This window comes from Thunnus thynnus, chromosome 21, assembly GCF_963924715.1.
Source record: "Thunnus thynnus chromosome 21, fThuThy2.1, whole genome shotgun sequence".
Taxonomy (NCBI): domain Eukaryota; kingdom Metazoa; phylum Chordata; class Actinopteri; order Scombriformes; family Scombridae; genus Thunnus; species Thunnus thynnus.
In genome coordinates, this window is record NC_089537.1 from 21,738,318 (window position 1) to 21,750,802 (window position 12,485).

Sequence of the window (12,485 nt, forward strand, 5' to 3'; positions counted from 1 at the left end):
GAGGAAGCGTCCATCTTTCCATTCAGGGAGCTTTCAGAGGCCCAGGAAGCATGTCGCAGAGCCGGGAACACCTGGGACTTTTTACAAGGCCCAAAAGGACTATAATAGACAGAGTTAAAGAAACATTCTCCACTGTCAGATGCTCTAACCGTTTCTGTTCAGATCACACAATATCAGTTAGTCATGAGGGTAGTAAAGGGACACTTCGCCATGTGGACAAGAGATGGAATACACTTAATTGCAATGAGATGTTCCCCCCTCTACCCTTGTGCAGTCTGACATCTTTAAATGGTTCTACCACCATCTAGTGGGAACTTTCACTACTGCAGGGAGAAGTCAACCTGAAAACCCAGCTGGGACACAAACTGAAGCATGTCTCCCTAACAAAGACCTGTATGTATGTATGTATGTATGTCAGGAGACCCTGTCTGTGTCTGCTTAGTCTTGTTCAGTGTGTGAAACTTAAGGTCCGATCAGTATTTAAAGAGAAAATAACTCAGGGTGATGGATGGATGGATAGATGGAAGGATGGAAAAAAGGAGGTATAGAAAGCCATTATTCTTCTTCTCTTTTCAAAAACAAGCCTGTCCGTCCAGCCAAGGGGGAGCACGGGTGGAACTGTCTGACTCTCAGCTGGATGTTGATGAAGTTAGTGAGAAGAATAACAAAGTCAGGAGATGAATGACTGACAGTGAAAAACACTGCAAAACGTGTCATTTGTATGAGTCTGTCAACAGTTTGAAAGTATGCTATGAGCTTATAACTTTGTATCAGTTTTACTATTCAATCTTTTGTTTCTTCCTTTCCTCCCGAGAGTGGATTGGACTGTGGAAAGATCACCGTTCAAAGGAATCAGCCAAAAGGCAACAAGATCCTCATCGGGCAAGGAAACGAGGAGAATAACATGTCATGCTCCGAAGCATTCACTGGGTTCACGGGGTGGAATGGTTCTGTATTCGTACTGAGTCCATCTGGGCCAGGACAGAAGTGCTACAACAGGACAAAGCAGAGGTCAGCTCTGCCATTCAACGGCAGTAAAACCTCCCCAGGGTGCTGTTGGATTTTTCTGTCCTGATTCGTCCCACATCAAATGACGGGAAGGCCAGCCACTGGCCAAGGATTTTACCGGGCCACCATGAATTATATTGATTCTCTTCATCACATGACAGACGCCCATCCAAAGGCACCCCTGTCACACCTGCTCTGGTTACAGCTCAAAGGACCAGTTTGCTGCAAAGCTATCCACCAGCTTCGACGTCTGCAGAGTCGATCCATTCTGATCAGTTTATCTATGCTGACCCTTGGTCAGATGATAGATGATCTATTTGGCAGGCCGTGTGACACCTGCTCAGGTTACCAAATCTGTCCAGTCTGCTTCAACATTGTGAGTCTTTGTTCCCGCACTTATCTCAGTCTTGGGTAAAATAAAGGAGATCAGGTTTTATCATCTACTGTGCTGCTGCTTTTGTCTTCATGAATCTCTCCTATCTTGACCTGTTGCAAGAAGCTACTTTGCTCTCTCAATTTGTCAGAGGTCACACTCAGGGTAGGGTATTGTTTGGCCCAAAAACAACTTTATTTTAACTTTCATCCATCACTGCCGCTAATCCCTCCGTTCATCCCATTAACAAGCACTTGTATTAAAAGTGTATACTTGAGGCAGAAAAACTGGTCACACCAGGCCAACTACTGAGCCGAGGCACCGGTCCTGAGTAGTGCTGGGGATCATTTGGAATACAATACCTGAGTTTCAGAACAGATACCTACACAACATATTTTTCAGATACCTTACCCTGACAAATATTAACACATTTTTATCAAAACATTATTTCATTATACAAAGTACAAGTCTGACCAGAAATTCAATGTCAGATTTCAGTACTTGACAGTTTTCTATCCTTTTCACATTCTAGTTGGTACGAAAAATGTACTGACTACACTTGGTGCCATGTAATGATTTACTTCACCAAAATATTAATAACAATAGTTAGTGGCACCTTGCTAAATAGATGGCGAAAAACAGATTTTAAGTCTAAAACTAAAACCCAGCTTGCATTTTTTTAATGTCTTTCCCCTCTCTCCGCATTCTTTTTAGTCTCTTAAACTATGAGGCGTCAAAATTCCAAAAAGAAAAGAAAAAAATCATCACCCCTGGCCCCAATAGCTCAAAGGCCCATCTTCAAATCTGAGCGAACTGCCTACTACTTCAAAATCCTTCAGCATCCAAGGCCTCAGGCCTGTGTTATTAAATGCATAATATATCATTAACAGCTGCACATGTTTTAATGGGTACATTATCTTGTTTTCACATGTTCTTCTGTGCTTCCATAAAGCTCAGCGATGGTAGCAGAAAGCACACAATCTTCTCGTCCATAAAAGAGGCATCCAAATATTTGTGCTGTGATGCTGTTCAGAAAAATGGAGAAAGAGTTTGAGATAGCTGATGAGTCACAAGAAGAGAGATGCACTACCATGAATTTTAAAGAACGAATAAAATTGCTCCTTTTATGGAAAACTATGTCCTTTTACTTTAAGCCTCACTGGTTAGCTTCTGCTATGGGGTGTTGGTATGGGGTAGCTGTGAAGACAGATTGGATGTAAAATCAATTTGTATTTCAGCTACTTTACATCATATTGGCTTGTAGGAACCACAAAGTGCAAAGTCAGACAGACAGAAGTAGATAGAGTTACAGCCACATGCACACAACCATACATGACACAATCATAAGAGTATAATTGCAGTGTATCCAACTGTGGTAAAGGGGAACATTCATTTACACACAGGCACACAGTGGAACTACATTTCAATGGGCTGTGCATAATTGCAGTGTATTAAAGCATGGTCGAGGGGAATGTTCATCCACATGACATTTTGAAATGGAAATACCGTTTCAAGAAAAAAGAAAAGAAAATCGAAAATCCTCCCAATGCCAGCGCTGCATAGGCAGCCCTTTGCCTTTTCTGTTTCTTCTGTGGAAAAACACATTGTTGAATAATGTCTTTCTCCTGCTTCGGCTCAGCGCTGCCAAAATGTCACCACGTCGATTCCTATTAAGCGTGAGGCGCGTGACGCTGGCGGGACAGGGTTGTGTTTTCAGGCGCGTGCCATACGACTTCTCGTTAATAGCCGTTAGCTTTACGAGGGATTGGGGCTGCTTAAATCAAGACTCAGCAGTACCTGGCAAGGCTGATGTTCCTGGAATGACTGACGGGAGGAGGAGGCGGGGCTAGCGTTGGATAGTTAAGGGGTGATGTGCAAGGGCAGTAAAAACAATAAGAAATAAGAAGAAATATATGCACACAGCTAAAAAGCAAATGGAAACAGATTAGGTGAGCAAATGTGGAATATCAATGAATCCTGTTAACCCGTGACGATGAAAAGTGCATATCAACCAGAGTGGCCTCATCCAATGTGAGAGGTTAACAGAGAAATGGGAAAAGTGAGTTCTCGTCTCTTGGTCTCAGGTGGGATTTTTTGACAGCTCAGAATCAGCACTCTGCCACGTGTTGCTCATAAGCGTCCAGTCTTTCCACATAAAATACATCTGCTTATGTGTATGTACATGTGTGTTGTTAGCACACACAGACACACACACAGACACACACACACATATACACACAGATATAAATCTGACCTAAATAAATTAGGTCAACCTGTCTTTCCAGGGGCCTTAAAACATCTGAATTCATTCTAAGCTCCCTCAATACACAACTGCATTTCATTGTACCTTAAAAAAAAATCTGCATTTAAGAGAGATTCATTTAATTTACAAGAGAAATGGAAAGATGGATTTCAGGAACTCAGAGCTCAATGATATGGAAGAATATGAGTCAGGTCCCTCCAAGAAAATCAAAGGTGACGCATTATGAGTACATATTTATTGCAGAGTATTCCCATGACTGTTTTGTGAGTCTCTCAAAAAAGCTTTGAGGCTTTACAACTGTGATTCTCACACCTCCAGGTTAGCTGTCTGGTTTTCAGTTCAGAGATGATCAACGGTTTATTTTGGTATTTTTACATGTATTATGTTTTAAGAGAATCCCAATCACCTTAAACTAAGTACATAACTAACAATACCCAGTAAGAAGTGACATTGTCCTTACAAGACTGCTGTGACCACAGAAAGACTTGTGCTACAATAATAAACAAGAACTTCATCTGTTTAAGCACAATTAAAATATGTATGAATGCTGGTAGTAAAAACAACCAGGAAAAAGGCTCAGAGTGGTACAGAAGTCGTACAGGGACTTACCAGATCACTTTCTTCCTGCGACAGAGGCACAGCTTCACACTATTACAGTGCTTGCAAACAAAATCCTCCCATACAGGAAGACACCTGCCCACCAGGTGTATCGGCTCACCTGATCAGACCTGAAACTCAAGTTTCCTCCCCTGCCTAAAGGCTCACGATGCTCCGCCCTCTTTTCCTTCACACTACACTACTATACACCTCCTTTGTAAACAGAGAGAAAGAGTGTAAACCAATGTGATTCTGGGAAAAAAAACCTACTGTGACTTCTCCATGACTCTGCAGGAAACTTGAAGAATGTATTTCTTCATGTTGTTTTCAAAAATAGTTGTTGCATTGGTTTGGTTAAACAATGTGGTGCATTCAAATTTCCTACTAGAATAGATCTGTAACAAATCCAAGCCAATCCAGGAATTCTCACAGAGGGAGGAAGCCTAAATTAACAGAATGAGATTCCTAAATTCATTAATTCCATTTTTAAACACAACGCATTTAATCTCATGATATCACATTTCTCACGATTAAGTAAATACAGTATCCATTCAATGTGTAGTGACAACAGTTGACCACTAGATGGAGCAATCTGCTCATTAACGGTCTCTGTCCTCCACATTGTGCAGAAACATTGTATTTATAGCAGACAGTGTCAGTCTGCATGGCTGCGTTTGTTTATATTTGTCTCTGTCCTCATCATGACCTCGGATGTGCCCCAGGGTGCCAGTAAAGATGGTCACCAGTAATCTCATCCACTGGCCGCCAGGGCCCCATTATTACTAAAACTAAGGAGGGGCCGCGCAGACTGGCAGCAGTTTATCACATTAACACACAGCAGCCTGTTTTGTTATTAGTGGTAATGTAGTTCAGGCTATGCACAGACACAGAAAACGATTATGAAAAGCTATTATGAAATCATGTCACAATACAGTTTGAGGAACAAAACTATTTTGCAGCACCTTTCTGTCATATCAACACCTTGACTATTCTCAATTCCAGCTGCTTTAATAAGCACCATGCCACATTAACTTTTTAGGGGATGATTTATCAATATTTCATGCTGCTGAGCTTACTGCTGGATGCAATGAGAATGTCTTTTTTTTTTAAGAAAAGGTATTTGCGTACTGAAGAATCAACTGTTTTGGTACATCTGGCATATAGTACAGTAAATAGTGATGGCATGCTGGGACACTTGAATAGAGCAGAGCCATAGTTAATGTTATTTGTAACATGTGTGCTTTTCCTAGTGGTCAAAGTGCCTGCTGTGAAAAGAGTCTATGGAAACTTCAATAACAAACATTTTTAAACTGTTATCATATGTCCACCTCCCATACTAAACACACAATAAAGACGTCACATATACTATGGATGCTGCATATCTACATAATAATACAAGCAAAGTCTTGGTTGGACAAAACAAGCAATCTGAAGGTGTTACCTTGGAAATTGCGATGTGTTTTATAGAATCAAAGATTACTCATAAAAAGAATGAGTCCATAATGAAGACAATGATGAGTTGCAGCAATACACTGTACTCTCCTCCTTGTCTTAACACCTCCTCCACCTCCTCCCACCTTTCCTATCTGGTTCCCATGCAGACACAGCAGCCCTTTGTCTCTCCGTGACCCATTAACAGGGAGAGGAGGCCACAGTCACTACTATCAGTCACCACTCACACATTCCACTTTCTCTCTCTCTCTCTCTCTCACACACACACACACACACACACACACACACACACACACAGAGTGATACACAGCATGCAGGGTCGTCATAGAATTGTTAATGACCAATTCAATTAATCCTAGACATGAAATGGGAGAATTCATTTTTCCATAAAGTCAACAGGAGGACAGAAAGACAGAGGAAGGAAGGACTGGTGGTGGTGGAGGGAACGGAGGAGTAGAACACATTTTGCTTAATCAAAAAATATAATTGACGTGAGTGCTTACTGCTTTACTTAAGCCCTGCAGCACCCGACGTACTGTGCCTGAATCAAATTATATTTATTTATAGGGGGGGAGAGGCCAATTCTGTAATCCCCTATATGAACAATATATGTCCTCTGTCGCTCCACCTTCCGCTGACATTAATTAGATGATGATGGATTTGCAGATGAGCGACTTGGGCAGCAAATAGCAGCGAGACAGAGAGAGAACAGCAGGTAGCCATAAGCCTCACTAATCTGGAAGTCCGTCTAAACGCCAGTGTTGCTGGGTAACCTACATCCTGAGCAGCGGAGTGAATTACGCTACCTGGAATGCTTGAGTGGAGGGAGGAGTGGGTGGGTGGGGGGGGGACACACATAGGAACAGAGAGACAGCTGCTTTGACAGACGGACAGACGGACAGATTGGAACGAAACAGATAAGAAAGCAGTGACGCAACAGACACACAGGCCGACAGGATAAAGCCGGATCTACACACGTCTCCTGTGCACGTTTACACACACACACACGCACACATGCTGTGTGTGTTTACAGAACGAGTTAACAGAGCTGCAGCGGGAAGTGGAAGTGAGCCCATTAATAGATGCATAATTGATAGAGCTGGTGGAAAGATTGAGGGTAAGAGAGGAGGGAACGAATAAGATAAAGGGGATGATGGAAAGAAACAAAAGCAAAGAAAGAAATAAAGGAAAGTCAAGGGGCTAAATATAGAAAAATAAAGAAAGAGTGAGAAAGAAAAAAAGAAGTGTGGATATCACAAACTTCCATCAGTCCATCTGGAAGCTGCGTACCACCCTACTGCCAGAAATAACTATTTTAACCTTCACTCATAACTGCCTCTAAAAATAATCCCTTATACTATCAACATGCAGTTGTGTTAAAATTGTAGGCATGAGGCACGAAACTGGTCACATCAGGCCAACTGCTGAACCGAGAAATCTCCTCTGAGCAGGGATGGGTATCGCTTTTAAATTTTTTGATACTAGCATAGATATACTCCTTGAATTTCAGTATCAATACCAAAACAATGATACCTTACTTTAAGGAATAAAAAGACGTTTTTCTGCCTTTTGTTCATTCAGCAAAAGTTAAAGCTGAAGTTCTCAAATAGTACATTCCTATCAGCACAAGGAGCCCTTACAGGAGCTCGTCTTTAATTGGCAAAAGTAAATATTTGATCAAAGGAAAGTAAGGAACACTACAAATATGACCAGACATTCAATGCCAGCTCTCACTTCCTGAAAGTTTTTCATACTCTGTGCTACAGACACGCTTTAGTTTGGAGTTCAAACACCAAAAATGTGAAACATTCGATAGCTCCAACTTCTTCAATGTGTGATGTTGAAACATTTCTTGTCATATATGACGGTAAACTGGTTATCTTTGGGTTTTGGACTGTTGGTCAAAATATGTCACCTTATTTAAAATGATTTTCTATTATTGTTGTAAGCAGTTAATTGAGAGAATAAAAATGATCGTTAGTTGCAGTCCTATTTTAGTTGGTACAAAAAAAGTATGAAGGTTTTGATATCTAGCTATATATCTGAGTCAGGGGGGTCAGTTGGAGTTCAGATAGCAAAATTAGCATCTCAGAAGAGCCACGGACAAGGTGGAGAGGGTCAAAGTCGGACACTCGATTAGGTTACACCAATAAAGACACAAATACATATGCAATCATGCTCGGAAGATGGAACGATAAACATTTAACTGAGTCTGAGACGTGAGCTACTTACACAGCCACACACCTACTCAGTGAGTCACATCAAATGTAAAACTGAAAGTGCAAAAGCAAATGTGTGTCAGTCAGCATTCGCATGAACTGCTGAAGTGAATGTGTACCTGTTCAGCCACTGTGCGCAGGTAGAATTGAATTCATCAGCATCAGCTACAAGTCTAACATCTAACTGTGAGAGAGCTATCTAAAAATAGGGCTTTTATTTAGTTAATCCTCAGAGAGGTGGCTTTTTGGATATGCTGTTTTCACTTGACAGTTCTGCTGTACTGTGTTGCAAAAAATATCCAGAGCTTTTCAGGCTTGAAGGTAAGTGTAAGGAGATCATTTGCTATTAAGGATTATTCTTTTACCTACAGTCATTTAACGATTAATCTGAGAAAATTGTGAAAATGCCAGTCACAATTTTTAAAGCCTAAGATGACATGTAAGTGTTTTAAGAGCACTGACAAAAGGCGTTCCTTGGTTCTTTTGTGTTTACACTAATTTAGAGCTTGAGTCACACCCAGCTCCGAAGGGACAGTAACACCTGGGACTGGGAGGGAGTAATGACTTCATCTTCATGTTTTGACTTGGCAAATAAGACACAAGCCATCCCTCCTGCTTTGAAACAAAAACATCACTTGTAGTAACTGATAATCCTGGTGCTAAGCTGCTTATGATAGAAAACAAACAATTACTAGATGCCACCCAGCTGGTACTGTGGCATCATCTTTGCCACAGACGGGACTTCATAGTGATAAATAGATGCACTGCAGTGAGATGGTGTCCACTCAAAAACAGGAGAAATACTTGAGATGTGTGATGAGAGTGTTGCCTTACTCCCCTCACTCATAATATTTGTATTATTCGTGAATGTCAGCAAAGCCATTATGGAAAAATGCATCAGAGAGAAGAGGGGCAGGATGCAGTCATGCGGCCACATTTGTGGCTTTCAAGTGGAAAGTGGCTTTCCTCACAAACAAAAACACAATCTCCTCAAAAACAGGATGAAAATTGTTTTCAGCCAACACACAAAGACAATTACAGCCATTTTTATACCACATTCAAAATCCAGTAGTTAGATCCTGCCATTATCTCAGACTTTTGTCTCTCTAGGAGCCACTATGCCACCCACTGGAGTCACTTCTTCCTTTAAAGTGCCACACACTGGGCGCAGTCCCACCCTCTACCTCCTTCCTGCTGCCCAGGACACAAACACAGGTGTAAATCAGCCGGTGTGACAGCTCTGCCATCCGCACTGTTACTCACTTTGGCAGGAGGATTCCAAACTGCTGAGCATCCTCAATGCTGCCCCGTCCTCAATCACCCTCCTTCAGCCTCCCACACACTGCCCAAAGACAGCCGAGGCCTCTTAAGAAGCACTTATGAAAGAAGCAGGTTTAAATTATGTCTGTGCCTGTGAGTTAGGAAGCAGTTATAGAAACAAAACGTTGGCCCACTGAGATTCCACAAAGTGAAAAACAGGTCCAGTACTGCATGCTGGAAAGCGGTCACACCACTCGGTGAGAAACGTTTCTCAGGATGGACAAAGATACTCTGTTCAGAGAAGGATACACAGAGATGATATGTAATTTTACTGCTGCAACTTTAATCAGTGGGGAAATTTCTGAGGAAAGTCAAGGTTTTTACACAGATGCTGCTTTGTTCTCTTTGAAATTGATTCTCAACCTGCGGTGGGGATGTTCAACGAGGTTGCTTGTATTGTATGGCATAAAATGACTAAGAATGACAACAGCTGATTTTGCAGAAGGTAAAAAATAAACAGCAGTTCCTGGCAATACCAATTGTTTCCCTAGGATATTCCATACATACTGTATGCTGGCTGCAAACGGTCCTCAGATCACATCTTGTATGAAATAATTACGATAACAATATTCAATTGTATATCATTATTGGTGTTTAAAAAAAAAACGTCCAGTTTAAAATGTATTCAAATCAACACATTTGGAACACAATGAGTGGTGTCTATGAAGGAGTACTTGAGCTCATCTGATAGGGCTGTGGGGGTAAATCAGATGAAAAACAATGGTAACCACTGCATTAGAGCAACTGACACTAATGGCATATTTACACTGTTAGAGAAGAGCTGTCTGCCTAAAACTAAGATAATATGAATGCCTCAACTGAGCAGCCTACCTGCGGACCAAGAAAATGCACCCAAGTCCTCCTGAGTTCGGTTTTAATCATACGAAGAACGCAAGCCATACTTGCACAGGAAGTCAATTCATAAATGCACGTCACGACAACACTATAAGTGGCATTCTTAAAATGTAATGGGGGGGGGAAGCTTGTTTTTTACTTCCTTATGGCCTGCACCTAGGTTGTGCAACCTTCATTTGTGCTCACATGGCTCCGCCTGCCCATACACTGGAAGAGAACATGGTTTCCTATAATGAAAAACAACCAAATTGTGTGGTAAAAGGAAGCTTACTGCACATCAGACCAACAGTACACAACAAAGCCACAGTGAATGCTTTAATCAACCCAGAGTCTTCTCCACAAACACAGACCAAGGTTTTGATTTGTGGCTCCTCCATAGTTAAAAAACACCAATGCATCTCTTTCTTTCCCCCTCCACCCCTACCACTCTGCTCCCTATTCTTCACTCGTCCATTCCCCCCTCTACGTGGACATATGATCCACTAGAGAGTAATGAAACACGTCTTCAAAATGACCCAGACCTGACCCTCACCAAGGCACACCGACACAAAGACAGATGGGCTGCAGCAACCAACAGCTGAGCCCCACACATGTACAGCTTAATGCACACAGGAAGCTCAAGCGTGTGTGTGAGTGCAACATACACTACCCTAAATAGTAAGCAAGAATCACATGAATAATACTTCTTCATGACATTAGGGAAGCTGGAAAACCGGCATCTTATCTTATGAGATAACTGCTGGCATTGTTGTAGAGCATTTTTTGAATTTCAGTGATGTAATGAGCAATTTTAAGACCTTAAGCTTCAAAATAGTCCCATATTAGTAAATGTAAGTTTGAGCAAAGTAACAAAAATTTTAACAAGCTGTTATATAAACTTACTGTGTTAACCAGAGAGTACACCAGACATGTGAACAGACCACAATATCATCGAGTATCCACTATAGTAGAGTCAGCCCATGTAATATCCTTAAAAGTCCTGTGATACATGCAATTATGTAACACCCGGTGCAGCATGCACTCAGTAAAAGCTCATGGGTGGAATAGTAAAGACGATGATGATGCAAATCCTTTTAGACATTTACATGAGCTTTTATATGATGATTGTTGACATGGAAACTATCAGGTTAGCATGCATGAATAAGCATTCGCGCTTTGCAGGCTAAGCTCGGCTGTGTGCTATTGTTTGGTGGGCATTACCTCATCGCATGAAACTCTATACTGCTCTGACAGTCTGCAGTGAAACATAAGAGGGTCTGTGGAGTATGTGTGCTTGCGCATGTGTATCTAACGACATCATTATCAATTTATACTGACTAGTGCATGAGAAGAGACGGCTTGTGAACATCAGTCTACTGAGAGATTGAGATTATCAATGACAAGCAAGAGCACTGGAAGCATGTATTTATGAAGTTAGAGTGCTCAACATGCTGCATTCACATGTACAGTATGTAACCTATACAACTTGACTGAATAGCCTGGAATGCTTTCTCCCCTCACATTCATCACTCAACATGAAGCAAATGCGTATAATGGTGCTTTTCTAAATATTTATCCTAGAATGCAGAGACTTTGCACATTGCATATTTGCGCTTGATCAGAGTATGGCTCTTAGGTGTGAACAATATATATTGTAAGACGATATAAATTTGTCAACCATCAGAGATTTTGCTATGCCATTTATACCAAGGTAGCTATCTCCTTTATATCCCAGATTGTATTAGGCAACTGAAAATGATGTTGCAAATCTGTTTTATTGCAATATAGAACTTTTATATGATTTCTGTTGCCTTGATCTGTTATTTCATTTGCTGGACACGAGCCAAAACAGGTATTTCTGTCTAGTTACATTTCCTATAAAGAGTTTTGCAATTGATTTTCAAACAAAATGTACATCATCATATATATTCACATTGTTATATAAAATTACATTTACCGTGATACAGGTTTGGTCCATATCGGCTGTTCCTAATCACTCTTATGCCAGGTTCAGACTACACAATATTTTTGTCTGATAAGATGTTATTGTGTCAAATTAGGTGATTACAGAGTTATAAATTCTTGCTGTGACTTGGCTGAGAGACACGATGCTGGTACTCGACCAATCCTTGCTTGCCGTCTTCCACGACCTGCGTGATGTCATGAGAAGAAGGTACCAGGGACCGACTTCCAGGAACAAGAATGTAAACAAACTATGGTGTCCGGTCCAAAGCAATGTGTATGATACTGGATGTTGGGTTGCCATAGCGCCACAAACCTTTCCTCTGTTTCACAGTTCCACCTAGAAGCATAAGCAGCAGTAACATCATTCCTCTTTTGCTTCGGCATGTTTACAGTGTGTCGAAGAGCAGTCTGTGCACCTACTGGTCAACGTCACGGACACCGTGTGGAAGTTCTC

At 41.3% G+C, this 12,485-nt stretch overlaps 1 protein-coding gene across 3 annotated transcripts in view; it reads right to left on the reverse strand.

The window, feature by feature from the left end:
- The window catches only part of mpp7a (MAGUK p55 scaffold protein 7a), a 142,000-nt gene that overhangs the window by 111,983 nt on the left and 17,532 nt on the right, over positions 1 to 12,485 (reverse strand). Inside the window, exon 1 of one of the 3 annotated variants that reach the window (XM_067577439.1) lies at positions 9,176 to 9,437. The exons of the other annotated variants lie outside the window; for them this stretch is intronic. The gene's annotated coding sequence lies outside the window, so the exon portion shown is untranslated. Of the gene's footprint in view, positions 1 to 9,175; positions 9,438 to 12,485 lie in introns of those variants that run through there. 3 annotated transcript variants of the gene reach the window in all.